At 34.4% G+C, this 17845-nt stretch overlaps 1 non-coding gene and 3 pseudogenes across 1 annotated transcript; 2 read left to right on the top strand and 2 right to left on the bottom strand.

Moving 5' to 3' along the window:
- Positions 1–329: 329 nt before the first annotated feature.
- On the bottom strand, positions 330–403 carry TRNAM-CAU (transfer RNA methionine (anticodon CAU)). The gene has a single exon. It is a non-coding gene; the product is annotated as a tRNA-Met (tRNA).
- A 362-nt stretch (positions 404–765) lies between these two features.
- LOC128288822 (photosystem I P700 chlorophyll a apoprotein A2-like) lies at positions 766–2458 on the bottom strand (annotated as a pseudogene).
- Positions 2459–3360: 902 nt separating this feature from the next.
- On the top strand, positions 3361–4690 carry LOC128288820 (ribulose bisphosphate carboxylase large chain-like; annotated as a pseudogene).
- Positions 4691–5983: 1293 nt separating this feature from the next.
- LOC128288821 (acetyl-coenzyme A carboxylase carboxyl transferase subunit beta, chloroplastic-like) lies at positions 5984–6750 on the top strand (annotated as a pseudogene).
- The last annotated feature ends 11095 nt before the right edge of the window (positions 6751–17845 follow it).

The raw sequence follows: 17845 nt of genomic DNA, 5'->3' as shown, positions 1-17845 counted from the left end.
ATTTTTTGGTTTAGTAGTGGAATTTGATAAAATCGCCCTGAACTGAAGAAAGTATCTGTCCTAGCTCTGACCAAATATTCTTTCGTATCAAGAATCAAGAACGAAAATGCGGATATAGTCGAATGGTAAAATTTCTTTGTTAAGGAGAAGACGCGGGTTCGATTCCCGCTATCCGCCCAGGGCAATGTATTTAAGATAAGAGGATAAAAGATTCGTTATAGTTGACTGTAAATAGTTGACTGGAATTGGAATATAATACACCCCCCTAAAAGAAAAAATGACTAGTTAATAGGGTCAAGTCTAATTTTTTTTGTCAAAAAAATGTAATGTTGCGGGAACGGGATTTGAACCCATGACCTCAAGGTTATGAGCCTTGCGAGCTACCAAACTGCTCTATCCCGCGATGAAAAGAAACCAAACTAATGGACAAACAAAGATTGAATGCGCCCCTCTTCCATATATGTACAAATAGAATAGCCTATTTATACAGAATGGTAAGGGCCCTCTATGATCATCGATCATAGAAATAAATAGAAAAGTAAGGGATATTTTAATCCTTACCAACTTGATCTTGTTGCCCCCGGCAACAAACATGCGTGAACCATTTCACGAAGTATGTGTCCGGATAGTCCAAAGTCTCGATAGTTAGCTCTCGGTCTTCCGGTCGAAAAGCAACGTCGATGAAGACGTGGGTGCGCTATTTCGTGGTGAGGATTGTAACTTTCCATGAATTTTCCATTTTCACCAACGACGGAACTTTGCTTATTTCTTTTTTTGAGGATCGACGAATCAAATGATATTTTTGTTCCAATTTTTGCCTCTTCTTCTCCCTATGAATCAAACTTTTCTTTGCCATAATGGTTCAGTTCCTATTATTATCAATGATACAAGTCGGATCCTAGATGTAGAAATAGAGGGGGGCATACCCCCCTTCTCCATCGAAAGAGATGATATTATCGCAGATACAGCGCATAACATAAGGAATTAACCAAATTTGCCTGATGTAGAGGCAATCAAGAAAGCCGCATAAGTAAATATATAACCTACAGAAAAGTGGGCTAATCCAACCAATCTTGCCTGCACAATAGAAAGAGCCACTGGTTTATCTCTCCATCGAATCAAATTAGCTAAAGGTGTGCGTTCATGAGCCCATGCTAAAGTTTCGATCAATTCTTGCCAATATCCGCGCCAAGAAATTAAGAACATAAACCGGTAGCCCAAACAAGATGTCCAAATAAGAACATCCACGCCCAGACTGATAAACTATTCATACCAAATGGGTTATACCCATTGATAAGTTGTGAAGAGTTTAACCATAGATAATCTCTTAACCATCCCATCAAATAAGTGGAAGATTCATTAAACTGTGAGACGTTACCCTGCCATAATGTGATGTGTTTCAATGCCAATAAAAAGTAACCCATCCAATGGTATTTAACATCCAGAAAACTGCCAAATAAAATGCGTCCCACGCCGAAATATCACAAGTACCCTCGCCCCGGACCATCGCAAGGAAAACTATAACCGAAATCCTTTTATCCGGCATTAACTTGGAACCGCGCGCATCTAAAGCGCCCTTTACTAAGATCAATGTAGTTGTATAAACCTAGAGCAATAGCATGATGAACCAAGAAGTCTCCAGGACCTATTGTTAAGAATAGTGAATTACTATTTTCATTAACAGCATTTAACCAGCCAGGCAACCATATGCTTCGACCCGCATTGAATGCTGGGCCATTCGTTGAAGATAAAAGCACATCGAACCCGTATGAAGTTTTACCATGAGCAGATTGGATCCATTGGGCAAATATGGGTTCGATCAAGATTTGTTTCTCCGGAGTCCCAAAAGCAAGCATGACATCATTATGGACATAAAGTCCCAAAGTATGGAATCCCAGAAAGAGGCTGGCCCAACTTAAATGGGATATGATAGCTTCTTTATGGTCTAACATTCTTGCCAATACATTATCCTCATTCTGTTCCGGATTGTAATCTCTAATAAAAAATATAGCTCCGTGGGCAAAAGCTCCTGTCATGATGAATCCTGCGATGTATTGGTGATGGGTATATAACGCAGCTTGAGTAGTAAAGAGTATCTACAGGACCTAATTATCAACGGCTCCCCAAGCACGTTAAAATTCGTCCTAGGGTCGCTCCGCCGACTGGAACACTTAGAGCAGCTCCCGTGTCAATCACTTCATTCTCTCCGTTAGACCATCTGTAGCGCTATAGCTACAGCTCTAACTCGATTATTTTAATAATTGCTGTACCTCACAAGTTACATTAATTTGTTGACCGGCGGTATCTTGACCTTAACTACTAGGGCGTTGTAAATATTAGGCATCTTGCCCGGGGAAAGGTTATCCAGTACTGGACCGATGATTTGAGAAATACGCCCCAGATTTTCTTTTTCAAGCGTGGAAACTCCAGGAACAGAAGTAGTAGGATTTATTTTCATAATAAAGTGAAATATGTCAATTTTTTTTTTTCCAAAATTATCTAATACAAAATAAATCTTCGACAGGAGGTTGATCGGTTAATTCAATAAGAAATGGGGGTTAGCGCTCGATTTCGTTGGTCCCATCCAATTCAAGTGCATGCAATTGGATTGGTTCCTTATTCAATGAAGGAATTTTTAAGTTCAACCAACCTATTTTCAAAATAGGAAGTGGATAAATAAAAATTTTGGGAGAGTCTTCATTTGTCCATCATTATAGGCAACACCATCCATATTATCTCAGGAATTCGAACCCGAACTCTATTTATGATTCCTTATTTCTATCTCATTAGCCTTGTTTCAATTTCATTTCATATTTTATTTTAGCATATCGATTTTTTTACTTACGTCCAACCTCCCCTTTTCCATCTATATTCCTTTTTTCATTTGGCCGAATTACGCCTGTTTTCACATCTAGGATTTACATACAAATATATATTACTGTCAAGGGTGAATTTTATTTTATTGAGCTTATAATATATAATTTATATTAGATGTTAGAATATTAATTCTATTATATATTTATCTATTCTATTATATATATTCTAATATATATTAGTATTATTTTATATTATTTATCTATTTCTATCTATTTCTATTTCATTTATTTCATTTGCATTTAGAATTTTGATTCAAAAAAAAGGAATTATAAACTTGAAAACACGGATCAGGTTGCGCCATACATATGAAAGAATATAGAATAATGATGTATTTATGAATCAAATACTATGGTCTAATAAGGAACCTTTCGGATTCGTTGATAATTTTTGAAAGATTTCTTCAAAGGTTTCATTAACTCCTCATTTATATCGAGTAGACCTTGTTGTTGCGAGAATTTTAATTCATGAGTTGTAGGAGGACTTATGTCACCACAAACAGAGACTAAAGTGTTGATTCAGCTGGTGTTAAAGAGTATAAATTGACTTATTATACCCTGAATATGAAGTCAAAGATACTGATATCTGGCAGCCTTCCGAGTAACTCCTCAACCCGGAGTTCCGCCTGAGGAAGCAGGGGCCGTAGCTGCTGAATCTTCTACTGGTACATGGACAACTGTGGACCGATGGGCTTACCAGCCTTGATCGTTACAAAGGGCGATGCTACGACATTGAGCCCGTTCCGAGAAGAAGATCAATATATATGTTATGTAGCCACCCTTTAGACCTTTTTGAAGAAGGTTCTGTTACTAACATGTTTACTTCCATTGTGGGTAATGTATTTGGGTTCAAAGCCCTGCGCGCTCTACGTCTAGAGGATCTGCGAGTCCCTACTGCTTATATTAAAACTTTCCAGGCCCGCCTCATGGCATCCAGGTTGAAAGAGATAAATTGAAAGTATGGTCGCCCCCATTAGGATGTACTATTAAACCTAAATTGGGGTTATCCGCTAAGAACTACGGTAGAGCAGTTTATGAATGTCTACGTGGCGGCTTGATTTACCAAAGATGATGAGAATGTGAACCCCAACCATTTATGCGCTGAGAGACTGTTTCTTATTTTGTGCCGAAGCAATTTTTAAATCACAGGCTGAAACAGGTGAAATCAAAGGGCATTACTTGAATGCTACTGCAGGTACATGTGAAGAAATGATCAAAAGGGCCATGTGCTAGAGAATTGGGAGTCCTATCGTAATGCACGACTACTTAACAGGTGGGTTCACCGCAAATACTAGCTTGGCTCATTATTGCCGAGATAATGGTCTACTTCTTCACATCCATCGCAATGCACGCAGTTATTGATAGACAGAAGAATCATGGTATGCACTTCGTGTACTAGCTAAAGCTTTACGCGTCTGGTGGAGATCATATTCACGCTGGTACAGTAGTAGTAAACTAGGAGAAAGGACATAACTTTGGGCTTTGTTGATTTACGTGATGATTTTATTGAAAAGATCGAAGCCGTGGTATTTATTTCACTAAGATTGGGTTTCTATGCCAGGTGTTCTGCCCGTAGCTTCGGGGGTATTCACGTTTGGCATATGCCTGCTTTGACCGAGATCTTTGAGATGATTCCGTACTACAATTGGTGGAGGAACTTTAGGACACCCTTGGGGAAATGCACCGGGTGCTGTAGCTAATCGAGTAGCTTTAGAAGCATGTGTACAAGCTCGTAATGAGGGACGGACCTTGCCTGCGAGGGTAATGAAATTATCCGCGAGGCTAGCAAATGGAGTCCTGAACTAGCTGTTGCTTGAAGTATGGAAGGCGATCAAATTTGAATTGACGCAGTGGATAAATTAGATAAAGTGGAAATGAGATAAACCAGCTTCATAAATCAAATTTGAATTCGAAGCAATGGATACTTTGTAATCCAGTAATTACTGTCGGTTTGTTGAATTGTGAATTAAACTCGGCCCAATCTTTACTAAAAGGATTGAGCCGATTCTATTGTCTATATTTTGATAGATATATTTTATCTAGATATACAAGATCTTAAATACAAAAATAAAAGACTAAACACAACTCAAATTTTCTCCTGGGTCCATAATTAATCCTATGTATGGATCCTTAGGATTGGTGTATTCTTTTCATCCTATATACCACGGTTTCGATCGCGGATCGAGCCAAGCATCACAACTTCTTCTACCCATCCTGTATGTTGTCCTTTGGCTCCGTGTTGAATAGAAACTTATTGTATTAGTAGACGAGATTTACGAAAAGGTTCTTGATAGGAGAAAAATTTTTCAATTTTTTCAGTGCGGATTTTACACAACATGGGAAATCATATTTCTAATTGAAAATTGATATTTAATTCAAAAGAAAAGAGCTCTATCCTATCATATATAATGAACTGCTACCCAGGTTCACAAAAGAGAATCGTTTCTTCAATATTCACTCATTGTTCGTTAATAACCCTAGTGATTGTATCTAGTATGCGTATTCTGATAGGAAATAAAATATTCAATTGATTTTCATCGAATGACTATTCATCTACTGTACTTTCATGAAATAGAGGCAAGAAAGCTCTATGGAAAAATCATGGTTCAATTTGATCTTGTCTAAGGGAGAATTAGAATACAGATGTGGGCTAAGTAAATCAATGGATAGCCGCCTTGGTCCTGTTGAAAATACTACTGTAAACGAAGACCTGACTAGAAATGATACGGATAAAACATTCATGATTGTAGTGACAGCTCTAGTTATTACAGTAAGGTTGATCATTTAGTTGACGTCAAAGACATTCGGAATTTCATTTCTGATGACACCTTTTAATTAGGGATAGTAATCAGGACCGTTATTCCATATATTTTGATAGTGAAAATCAAATTTTGAGCTTAACAATGATCATTCTTTTTGAGTGAACTAGAAAGTTTTTTTTATATATCATAATTTAGTTATATGAATAATGGATCGAAAATGATGAGCCCCACTATCATTTTAACTTGTATGATAAATGATACTAACTGTGGTTGGAATACATTAATAGTTGTATTGACTCTTATCTTCGTTCTCAAATCTGTATTGATAGTTCCATTTTAAGTGTAGTGACAATTCCAATGATAATTATATTTATAATTACATTTGCGGCGAAGGTGGAAATAGTAGTGAAGGCAAGAATTTTGATATAATAACTCGTGAAAATGGTAATGATTTAACTCTAAAAGAAAGTTCTAATGATCTCGATCTATACAAGGATTTGTGGTTCAATGCGAATGCGAAAATTGTTATGGAGTAAATTATAAGAAATCGCTTAATTCAAAAATGAATATTTGTGAACAATGTGGATATCATTTGAAAATGAGGAGTTCAGATAGAATCGAACTTTCGATTGATCCAGGCAATTTGGGGTCCTATGGATGAAGACATGATCTCTGGATCCCATTGAATTTCAGTCTGAAGAAGAGCTTTATAAAGATCGTATTGATTTTTATCAAAGAAAGACAGGATTAACTGAGGCTATTCAAACAGGCACGGGTCAACTAAACGGTATTCCTATAGCAATCGGGGTTATGGATTTTCAGTTTATGGGGAGTATGGGATCTGTAGTAGGCGAAAATCACCCGTTTGATCGAATATGCTACCAATAATTTTTTACCTCTTATTCTAGTGTAAGCCTGGAGGAGCACGTGCAAGAAGGAAGTTTGAGCTGATGCAAATGGCTAAAATATCTTCCGCTTATATGATTATCAATCAAACAAAAAGTTATTTTATGTATCAATTTACATCTCCTACTACTGGTGGAGTGACTGCGAGTTTTGGTATGTTGGGGATATCATTATTGCTGAACCCAATGCCTATATTGCATTTGCGGTAAAAGAGTAATTGAGCAAACATTGAATAAAACAATACCGAAGGTTCACAGGCGGCTGAATATTTATTCCATAAGGGTTTATTCGATCCAATCGTACCACGTAATCCTTTAAAAGGTGTTCTGAGTGAGTTAGTTCAGCTCCACAAAATTCAATCAAGTAGAGTCTTAAGTGAAATTTTTTATTTGTAGTGAAAAGGTAGTTAGTTAGTTTATCAGAATCAAAGTCAAAGCTCGCGTAATGGGCTTTGACTTTGTGACAAAAAAGGAATTGTCGAAAACAAATTATGTGGATATTATCATTATCCGATATTACTAATGAGTAAACTCTCAGCAACAAGATAAAAAGCGAATTTTTCCTTCTGTGAAATGAAATTGAATTTGAGAGACAAATAAAACGAATTTTATCCTCCTCATTGCGTATGTATATAGAATTTAAATAGAGAAAAATAGAATAGAAATATAGAGTTTTGCATCTTTCTATATCTCCCGAAAATTCTATTTTACTAATAATCCTTGTTCTTGGATCGATTCTAACGAATCGAATCTTCGACAATTTGTAATAAACCTTTCTTTATTAAATTCAAAATGCAAATTAGAAGACAAGAACAATAGAATAGAAAAGTAAGAATAAAGTAAGATAATAAAGAAAGTGGATTATCTTATCATATACATCTATTTTATTTGATTTAAAAGATGGGCAAGTCCTTTTATTTAATTCTACATTCCTTGCACTTATTAGATATCTATTAGATATATAGATTCGCTTAGATATACTTAGTATTTAGATATAATTAGTATAATATACGAATTATAATATAATCGTTATAAGATATATTTCTAACTAAACAATATAACAATAACAGGTACAAATATTAAATTGAGGTACCCATTTTATGACAACTTTCAGCAGTTTTCCTCTATTTTGTGCCTTTAGTAGGCCTAGTATTTCCGGCAATTGCAATGGCTTTCTTTATCTTTGTATGTTCAAAAACTAAGATTTTTAGATTCGATGGGGCAAGACCAAATCTTATCTATTTTTTTCAAGACTTAGATGTCATGGATACCTATTTAGTAGAATATTGTATAACATCCGGCTTACCTGAACTGAACATAAATGAAAAGCCTCTTATGCATACGTAAACATGGTATAGGTTAAATGAATTATAGCAAGTGGATCGGTACCGAACGGATGTATGAAATTAAAGTCTATATCTAGTAGATCCATAGGCGATCATATAAAGGGATGATTTTAGATCGAAGCAATTTGATGAATTCTTCAAAAGTTCATATCAAAATAGTACTAGTTGATGAGAGTTACTGAAACAAAAAAGTAAAGTCGAATTTTTTGGTTATTCTCTCAATTCGAATAAAATGCAACTGGATCTAGTATGTATGAGTTGCGATCAGAATCTATATGGATAGAATTTATAGGATCTCGAAAACAAGCAATTTTGCTGGCCTTTATCCTTTTTTTTGTTCATTAGGTTTTATTAGTTGGAACTTCTAGTTATCTTGGTAGGAATTTGATATCTTTATTCCGTCTCAGCAAATAGTTTTTTCCACAAGGAATCGTGATGTCTTTCTATGGATCGCAGGCCCTTTATTAGTTCCTATTTGTGCACAATTTTTGGAATGTAGGTGGTTATGATCTGATAGAAAGGAGGGAATAGTCTGTATTTTCGTTGGGGTTTTCCTGAAAAATCGTCGCATCTTTCTACGATTCCTTATGAAAGATATTCAGTCCATCAGAATAGAAGTTAAAGAGGGTATTTATGCTCGTCGTCCTTTATATGGAAAATCAGAGGCCAGGGGCCGTTCCTTGACTCGTACTGATGAGAATTTGACTCGCGCGAAATTGAACAAAAAGCTGCTGAATTGGCCTATTTTTGCGTGTACCGATTGAAGTCTTTGAAATGAATTGCAGAATAAAAGCTTTCGCCGGGAGGAAAAGCTCAATCCAAGAATCCTCTTTTTTCTATAGCAGAACTAAACTGAAGTTTCTTCAGAATGCCCATTCAAACCAAAGCGGACGTATACGGAAGAGTCATAACATAAAAAAACAGTTTTTTTTGTCCACAAAAATAGTTTTTTATGCGTCTGTAAATGTAAAACCGCTCAACTTAATTCAGTAACAAAATAAGCAAGAAATCGAAATACTGGATTCATCTCATATATCAAATCGAAATAAAGACTTTCGCTTTTTATTTGCAATATTTGAGTTGATACGTTAGATACAGATAGATCATATCTTGTAAATTTTCTACTTTTCTTTTCTCAATCGGCCCTCCTTTATCCTTTCTTTGTGCTCCTTAAGAACTAAAGAACTAAACAAGTGGATTTCTTTCTTATAATATAATGATAAACGTAATGATAACTTTTCTGTCTTTTTTGTCACTCATTTTTGATCAGCATAATATTTTTCCTAATTTTTTTCAATTATTGCTGACTCTAGACTATATATAGTTTAGATAACCCATGAAAATTTTCGACATATTTGATTGCGATCTTGATATAGACAGGCGCTCCTTCGTCTCAAAATCTGAATAGAACAATCTTTATTATTTGAAGCGGTTCTTTCGGGCAGTTATCAAAAGAGGCAATTGTTTGAATTTGATCAATTGAGATATATGAAACAAAACAATATAACAATAATATATATATTTCATTCGAATTCAAAGTGGATTCTTATTTTCTATATTCTGTTCTTTTAGATTCAATTAGATTCAAGGGCAAGCACTGAATCAAAAAAACAGAGAATAGATTCATGGGCCCCTACTTTATAATATAATGAAAGGCATGCTTGATAGAAAGATTAGATCACATAAAGTCAACGAATGAGGTGGGTCTATTAACAACTCACAGATGAAAAATGGCAAAAGAAAGCATTCACTCCCTCTATATCTTGCATCTATAGTATTTTTGCCCTGGTGGATCTCTCTCTCATTTAATAAAAGTCTGAAATCTTGGATTACTAATTGGTGGATACTAGGCAATCCGAAACTTTTGAATGATATTCAAGAAAAGAGTATTCTAGAACAATTCATAGAAGTAGAGGAACTCTTCCTGTTGGACGAAATGATAAAAGAATACCTGGAAACACATCTACAAAAGCTTCGTATAGAATTCAAAAGAAACGATCCAATTGATCAAGCTGCACAATGAGGATCATATCCATACGATTTTGCACTTCTCGACCAATCTAATCTGTTTCTGTTATTCTAAGTGGTTATTCTATTTGGGGAATGAAGAACTTTATTCTTAACTCTGGGTTCAAGAATTCTATATAATTTAAGCGACAATAAAAGCTTTTTCATTCTTTTATTAACAGATTTATGTATAGGATTTCATTCGCCCCACGGTTGGGAACTAATGATTGGCTCTATATACAAAGATTTTGGATTTGCTCATAATGATCAAATTATATCTGGTCTTGTTTCTACTTTTCCAGTCATTCTAGATACAATTTTAAAATATTGATCTTTCGTTATTTAAATCGTATCTCCGTCACTTGTAGTTATTTATCATTCAATGAATGACTGAAAATGATTCACGGATTCAATTAGAATCTTTCTTACTTTTGAGATAAGCAAAGCATGCAAAGTCGTACTTACTTACTCTTTTCTACCCATCAGGAGAATACAATTTCTCCTCTGTTTCAGTCATTTTTTTTTTTCAGTTTTCAGTAAAAGTAAATAGCAGAATCGTGGCTAGGAACTATACTAGTGACCCACCTAATTTTATTGTAGAAATTTTCGGGATCAATGATTGGACCATGCAAACTAGAAATACTTTTTCTTGATAAAGGAGGAGATTACTCGATCCATTTCCGTATCGCTCATGATCTATATAATAACTGGGGCTTCCATTTCAAATGCATATCCCATTTTTGCGCAGCAGGGTATGAAAATCCACGAGAAGCAATTCATGTATGTGCCAATTGCCATTTAGCGAATAAACCGTGGATATTGAGGTTCCACAAGCGGTACTTCCTGATACTGTATTTGAAGCGGTTGTTAGAATTCTTATGATATGCAACTGAAACAAGTTCTTGCTAATGGTAAGAAAGGGCTTTGAATGGGTGCTGTTCTTATTTTACCAGAGGGGTTTGAGTTAGCCCGCCTGATCGTATTTCGCCCGAGATGAAAGAAAAGATAGGCAATCTGTCTTTTCAGAACTACCGCCCCACTAAGAAAAATATTCTGTGATAGGTCCTGTTCCTAAAAAATAGTGAAATCACCTTTCCTATTCTTTCCCCAGACCCTGCTAGTAATAAGGATGCCTTTTTAAAATATCCCATATACGTAGCGGAAACAGGGAAGCCAGATTTATCCTGACGGAACAAAAGTAATAATACTGTTTATAATGCTACGGCAACAGGTATAGTAAGCAAAATCATACGAAAAGAGGGGGGTACGAAATAACCATAACGGATGCCTTGATGGACATCAAGTGGTTGATATTATCCCCAGGACCAGAACTTTGTTTCAGAGGGTGAATCTATCAAACTCGATCAACCATTAACAATTAATCCTAATGTGGGTGGATTGGTCAGGGGATGCAGAAATAGTACTTCAAGACCCACTACGCGTCCAAGGTCTTTTGTTCTTCTTGGCATCTATTGTTTTGCACAAATCTTTTGGTTCTTAAAAAGAAACAGTTTGAGAAGGTTCAATGTCCGAAATGAATTTCTAGATCTGTGGATTTATCAACATCAAATTTGTAAAAAGAACAAATTATTCCTGGCAATTAGGTTAGGTATAATGAAAAGGGATGAAAAGTCTTTGCTTGTTTCTATTCTTTCTAGGAATTGCTTTTACCGCATTCAAAATTCAAAACAAATATGTATATTGTGAAGAAGACTATTTGTCTTTACTCTTTTTTTTTTCTTTTTCAATCTAAATTGACTAAATTGGGGGTGTATTATATTCTATTGTCAGTGTCAGATTTAAATGTTACAGAATAGGTTTTGTTTTCTAAATTCAATTTGAGTAGATACTAAACATAAGATAAGTAAGTGGAGAATAGAAAGGAAGGATAAATTAAATGAGGGAACAAATAATTACAGGAGTATTCTTCGTCTTTTAGTTTTCGACACAAGTAAAATTCCTTCTTGTGTCGAAATAATAACAATTCCGGGACCCGTTCGTCAAAGATTTCTATTCTTAGTTTCGATTTTTCCAGATTTTCAGAACCTTTATTTTTCGATTTACTTATAATAGAATAAGTAATAAGGATAATATAATAAGTATAAAATAAGTCGAAATAAGTATAATATACTAAGTAATGGACAACCAAAAAAAAGAGAAGGAATCCTTACCGATTTTTTTTGATAAAATAGAATCAAGGCGATAAACTTATAAAATAATTTCAAACTTTGATGAAATACTAAAATAAATCGAGTAAGGTTAGACTAGTCTAGAAAAGGTTTGAATCTGGTCGACAGAAAAAAAAGAAATATTAATATATATTGTATTGTGTCATCCAATTGAGTGATTCTTTTTCTTCTAACCTTGAAAGTATCGATAGATACTATCGAAGAGCAGATGCTATGAATCAATTAATTGAAATTGAGTTCATTTTCAAAAATCATCGGAAAAGTGATCCATTTGTTGTCATTTATACGACCAAAATATTATGATCATGATCATTAAGAATTCAACGGGACCCTTCCTCGCGAATCAGACAAAGAAAGAGGAGGCGGCCCTGTTGAGTTCTTACACTTTCATGCCTATAACTTAGTTCGTCCCATTATCCATTATTCCATATTACAGGACGAACCCAATCCAGAATATGAACCATAAAAGAAAATCATTAAACCGATCACAGGAATACCAGTTACTGTACCTATTATCCAAAGAGGAATCCTTCCAGTAGTATCGGCCATTTATCCCGCTTCCTCCGCATTTCATCAAGTGGTCATGCTAAAGACATAAACAGTCATAGATAATTATGAGATACAATCCTTCCGAATGGGATAAGAGAATTCCTACTATTATTTAGTATTCTACTACTTTTTTTTTTCTTAATTGAAGAAATAATTGAAAATAAAACAGCAAGTACAAAATGAGTAATAACCCCAGTAGAGACTGGTACGATTCAATTCAACATTTTGTTCGTTCGGGTTTGATTGTGTCATAGCTCTATAATTAATTCGAATTAGGTTTATCGTTGGATGAACTGTATTGCTGATATTGACCCCAAAAGAAACGGTAGGTACAGCTAGTCCGTGAACAGCCAACCATCGCACTGTAAAATTGATAGGTTCGATCTATGGTCATTGGGTCCTCCTAAAAGATCTACTAAATTCATCGAGTTGTTCCAAAGAATCAAAACGGCCAGTTATTAATGGAATTCTTGTCGGCTCTTCTGTAAAATACTGTTTGGACGAGGGCCCAAACACATCATAAGCTAAACCTGTGCTGACGAATAACCAACCCGCGATGAATAGGGAAGGTATAGTAATATTTATGAATGACCCAGTATCGAATACTGTAATAATATCAGCAAAAGAACGTTCTCCTGTGCTTCCAGACATGCCGAGCTCCACATATTCTTGTAGGGATCGATTCCGTAAAAGATGGGATCAGTAAATGGAATTCACCGAAACTAAATCTTGTGAGATCGTCAATATTGTACCAAAGGTATTTTAGAGTATACCGAATCAGTATAGCTATCCTTCTTCTGACACAGCAACGCAATTTCAAACAGTATATCGACGTGAAGTGCTAGATAATTTCTTTCTTCTTCTGCTTGTCGATGTATAACCAGGTATCATGCAATAGAAAATTCTCAAATTCTGGAGGTATTGGCTTGGGCCTAGAAACGGAAGATCAGGTAACCCGTGAATCCAACGAGTTGGTTTATAATAATTCATGAAGGAAATTATCATATTTCCGCAAGTCAATTAGATGCGAAATATAAAAATTGACTTTTTTTCGTAGTTGCACAAGAGGTTTTGTTTTTTGTTGGAAGCCCTTTTTTTTTTATTTTATTTTAAGGAATTGCTTAGTCGTCTAGTAACAAGTAAGAGTAGTCGTTAGATATAGATAAAAAAAAAAGAGCAAGGAATAAAAAAAAATTCTACTAATCAATATTTGTGAGGCGGCCTTTCTTGTATTCTTGTATTAGATCCAAAGGTTTTTTCTTGACCTAACTACAAAGATGATGAATCGATTTCTTTTTCTTTTCTACTTGTCCTGCTGCCTCTATTTTGTGAATACCATTTATAATGATTGATGAAGTAAAAATTTCAATTGAACTTATTATTTCAATTGGTATTTTTGCTTATCCCCCTCTCGTTTAAAAATTGAAACTTAGGTAAGTGCTTTATAAACATATGTATAAAAAGAACATATTTCATTTAGCTCCTTCATGCCTACTATAACTAGTTATTTCGGTTTTTTACTAGCGGCTTTAACTATAACCTCAGCTTTATTTATTGGTCTGAGTAAGATACGACTTATTTGAAAATTAATTCAATGAACGAACAATTCAAAAAACAAAGCTTTCTGCCCTATTCCATATATTCTATAGCTCCTTACCGTGTTAATTATCAATTATTAGGTATTGATATTCATGGGCAATAGAAATTAATATTTAGGATAGATATTACTTTCTTTTCTCCTTTCAAATAAATTGAAATGATTGAAGTTTTTCTATTTGGAATCGTCTTAGGTCTAATTCCTATTACTTTGGCTGGATTATTCGTAACCGCATATTTACAATACAGACGGTGATCAGTTGACTTTGATTAATTAACATACTTTTTTTGACTGACTCCTTTAATTCTTAAATTTTAATTTCAATTTATTTAATAATTTGAATTTAATAATTTAATCCAAGGAGGTCAAATCGAATTGTTGTTCAATTTTTTTTTCAGTTCGGGTAATTTTCGACCTAACAAGAGCGGAATCGCGCCTGTAGGATTTGAACCTACGACATTGGTTTTGAGACCCACGTTCTACCGAACTGAACTAAGAGCGCTTTCTTAATAAATAAGACTGTAAAAAGAGGATTCTTTATTTTATAACCCCAATACATCGCGCACAACTATACTATCATATATCATATATAATATGAGAAAACGATAGATTATGTATGCTTAATTTTAATCAATCTAAAACGACTCCCTCGTTACTGCTCAAAGGAGAAGTAATAGGTAGATGACAGGATTTGAACCCGTGACATTTTGTACCAAAACAAACGCGCGCTACCAAGCGCCACATCCTTTCAATTGGCCCACAATGTCATTGTAGAGAATCCTCGTCTTGTTTTCCACACCCTTATTTCATCTATTGATATACAAAACGGATCTTTCCATTTCTCTTTTGGTCTCATATCATATAACAACCATATAATGAATAATAAATGAATATTTTAGCGGGAATTCTAAGTGAAAGGGACTCATTTTGTTTTGCTGTTTTAAGAAAGGGAAAATCTTATCTATCGAATCATTGTACATTTAAATTTGAATTTTGAATTAGGAATTCCGGTACAAATAGACAAATCCAAGTGGTTTTAACCACATACATGCGATTATATATGTATTACCATAATGTAATACGATAAAGAAGGAGGATTTTAAATGCGAGATCTAAAACATATCTTTCCGTAGCACCGGTACTAAGTACTCTCTGGTTCGGTTCTTGCGGGTTTATTGATAGAGATCAATCGTTTCTTCCCGGATGCGTTAACATTCCCTTTTTTAATTCGAGTTATTGTCGCGGGACGGGCGAAAAGATTAGATCGAGATACAATCAAATATCTGTGACTACCTCTCGCCCCCCTTTTTTTATTTTTTTTAGAATTAGATAAGAATTAGATAAAATAAATAAGGAAGGTAGAACGAAAAAGTGGATTCAACCTCACTGAAACTCGGGTTCAAGCTCCAATTAAATTACTAGTAGAGCGAAAAGAGAAATGTGGTTGGAACAACAGTATCCTACAAGATACTTAAAGAAAATACTGTACGGTGGTTTGATTCTAAATAGAGTTCGAAATCGTTGTATTACTTATTCTTATTATTTACTATAAATCTATATTGATTTACTATATTGATTGCAAAAAATCTTTCAAGATTTGGTTTGAGTTAGCAAACTTTTATTTTTTTTTCATTCCTTTCTTCTTCGCTTTTGATCGAAAATAGAAAAGTTGTGAATTAAAACTCAAAGGAGGTTCATGGCCAAGAGTAAAGATGTCCGAGTAACGATTATTTTGGAATGTACCAGTTGTGTTCGAAACGGCGTTAATAAGGAATCAACGGGTATTTCCAGGTATATTACTCAAAAAATCGACACAATACGCCCAGTCGATTGGAATTGAAGAAATTTGTCCTTATTGTTACAAAACATACAATTCACGGGAGATAAAGAAATAAATCGAATCAAGTGCTCGTATGTCACCACTTCCTCGAGAATATGAAAATATGACATTAGGTATATAATATATTAAGTATATAATTAGTTATATAACGCATATTTTCTTTCTATATTAATATTATTTATTTAAATATTATTAATATATTTTAATTTATATATATTTAAATATATATTGAAATGATAAATAATAATAAAATAAACAATACAATAATAATAAACAAACCAAATCCTATTTATTATATTAATTTATAATTTGAATTTTCAAAATAGGATTTTAGAAATAGAGATAGGATAGGATTCTTTTAGAAATATTAGAAATAAGGAATAAAGAAATCATGGATAAATCCAAGGACTCTTTCTTAAATCCAAGCGATCTTTTCGTAGGCGTTTGCCCCCGATCCAATCGGGGGATCGAATTGATTATAGAAACATGAGTTTAATTAGTCGATTTATTAGTGAACAAGGAAAAATATTATCTAGGCGAGTAAATAGATTGACCTTAAAACAACAACGATTAATTATTGCTATAAAACAAGCTCGTATTTTATCTTCGTTACCCTTTCTTAATAATGAGAAACAGTTTGAAAGAAGCGAGTCGACCACTAGAACTACTGCTCTTAGAACCAGAAATAAATAGGCTTACCCCTTCAAAAGAATCGAATCCGGTTGGGAAGAAAAAATTTTTTTTATTGAGCGTCTTCGCTCATCTTGTTTTGATGACCTTATCAGAATCAGAATTTTTATCATATTAATTTTACCTACCTTCCTGAGTTCATTCTCGAGGGAACCCCATTTCATTTAAAGCATCGTTGGATTCTTCCGATCTCCTTATTTTCTAATCTCGTTGGAAATCATATAAAGACAATTCCTATTTGAGATAGCTATTTGTGCAAGTATTTTACGATTCAGAAGCAACTGTTTCTTTTTGTACAGATTGTATTAATCGACTATAACTATAGGATACCCCACCCCACGAATTACTGCATTTATTCGAGTGATCCACAAACGACGAAAAACCTTTTTTCCTATCTCTATCCTGATGAGCCGAAACCAAAGCTCTTATTCTTTGTTGAGTAATAGTTCGAGTAAGTCTTGAATGAGCCCTGAAAGTTTGATGCAAATAAACTAATTTTTTTCGACGTCTACGAGCCATATATCCCCGTTTAATTCTGGTCATTGAATAAAAGAAATTTTGATGAATAACTAATTTTCTTTCAGTTATTCTTTCTAGTCTATTAATAACAAAACGGATTCTTCCAATGTATAAAATAAAAATCCAATGGCTTTTGCTACTCTAACCGTCCTGACCACGATTTTCCTTTTTCTAGGCATTTATTTCGCCTTGAAATAAGAAATTGTATTGATACTAGGTATCAAAAAAGCATATTAACTAAAATAAAGGAGTAAATAGAAATGGATAAATAAATAGGGTTCCATCGTTTTATGGTTACTTCTAAACGGTGAGGTCCTCTCTATACACCGGAGCTCATTCCTTCATTTAATTGGTAACTTGTACAGTTCACACCTTCGGCTCTACTCATAAATTTTCCAGTAATAGATCTTTCACAACGAGATCTATCTTATACAGTAACGGTATGTAAGGATGAGGATTAATTGGGCAGCTGACCCTGTTAGTCCGTTTTGCAAGAGTCGAAGCATAATCTTTTGCTTTTTAAATAGGATTTTCCTGCTTAATGGATAAGCATTTGCTACCAATGGGG

The sequence above is a fragment of the Gossypium arboreum genome, unplaced genomic scaffold, assembly GCF_025698485.1.
Source record: "Gossypium arboreum isolate Shixiya-1 unplaced genomic scaffold, ASM2569848v2 Contig00296, whole genome shotgun sequence".
Taxonomy (NCBI): Eukaryota; Viridiplantae; Streptophyta; class Magnoliopsida; order Malvales; family Malvaceae; genus Gossypium; species Gossypium arboreum.
Note: the sequence above shows the minus strand (reverse complement) of the source record. Positions and strands in the feature narration are given on the sequence as shown.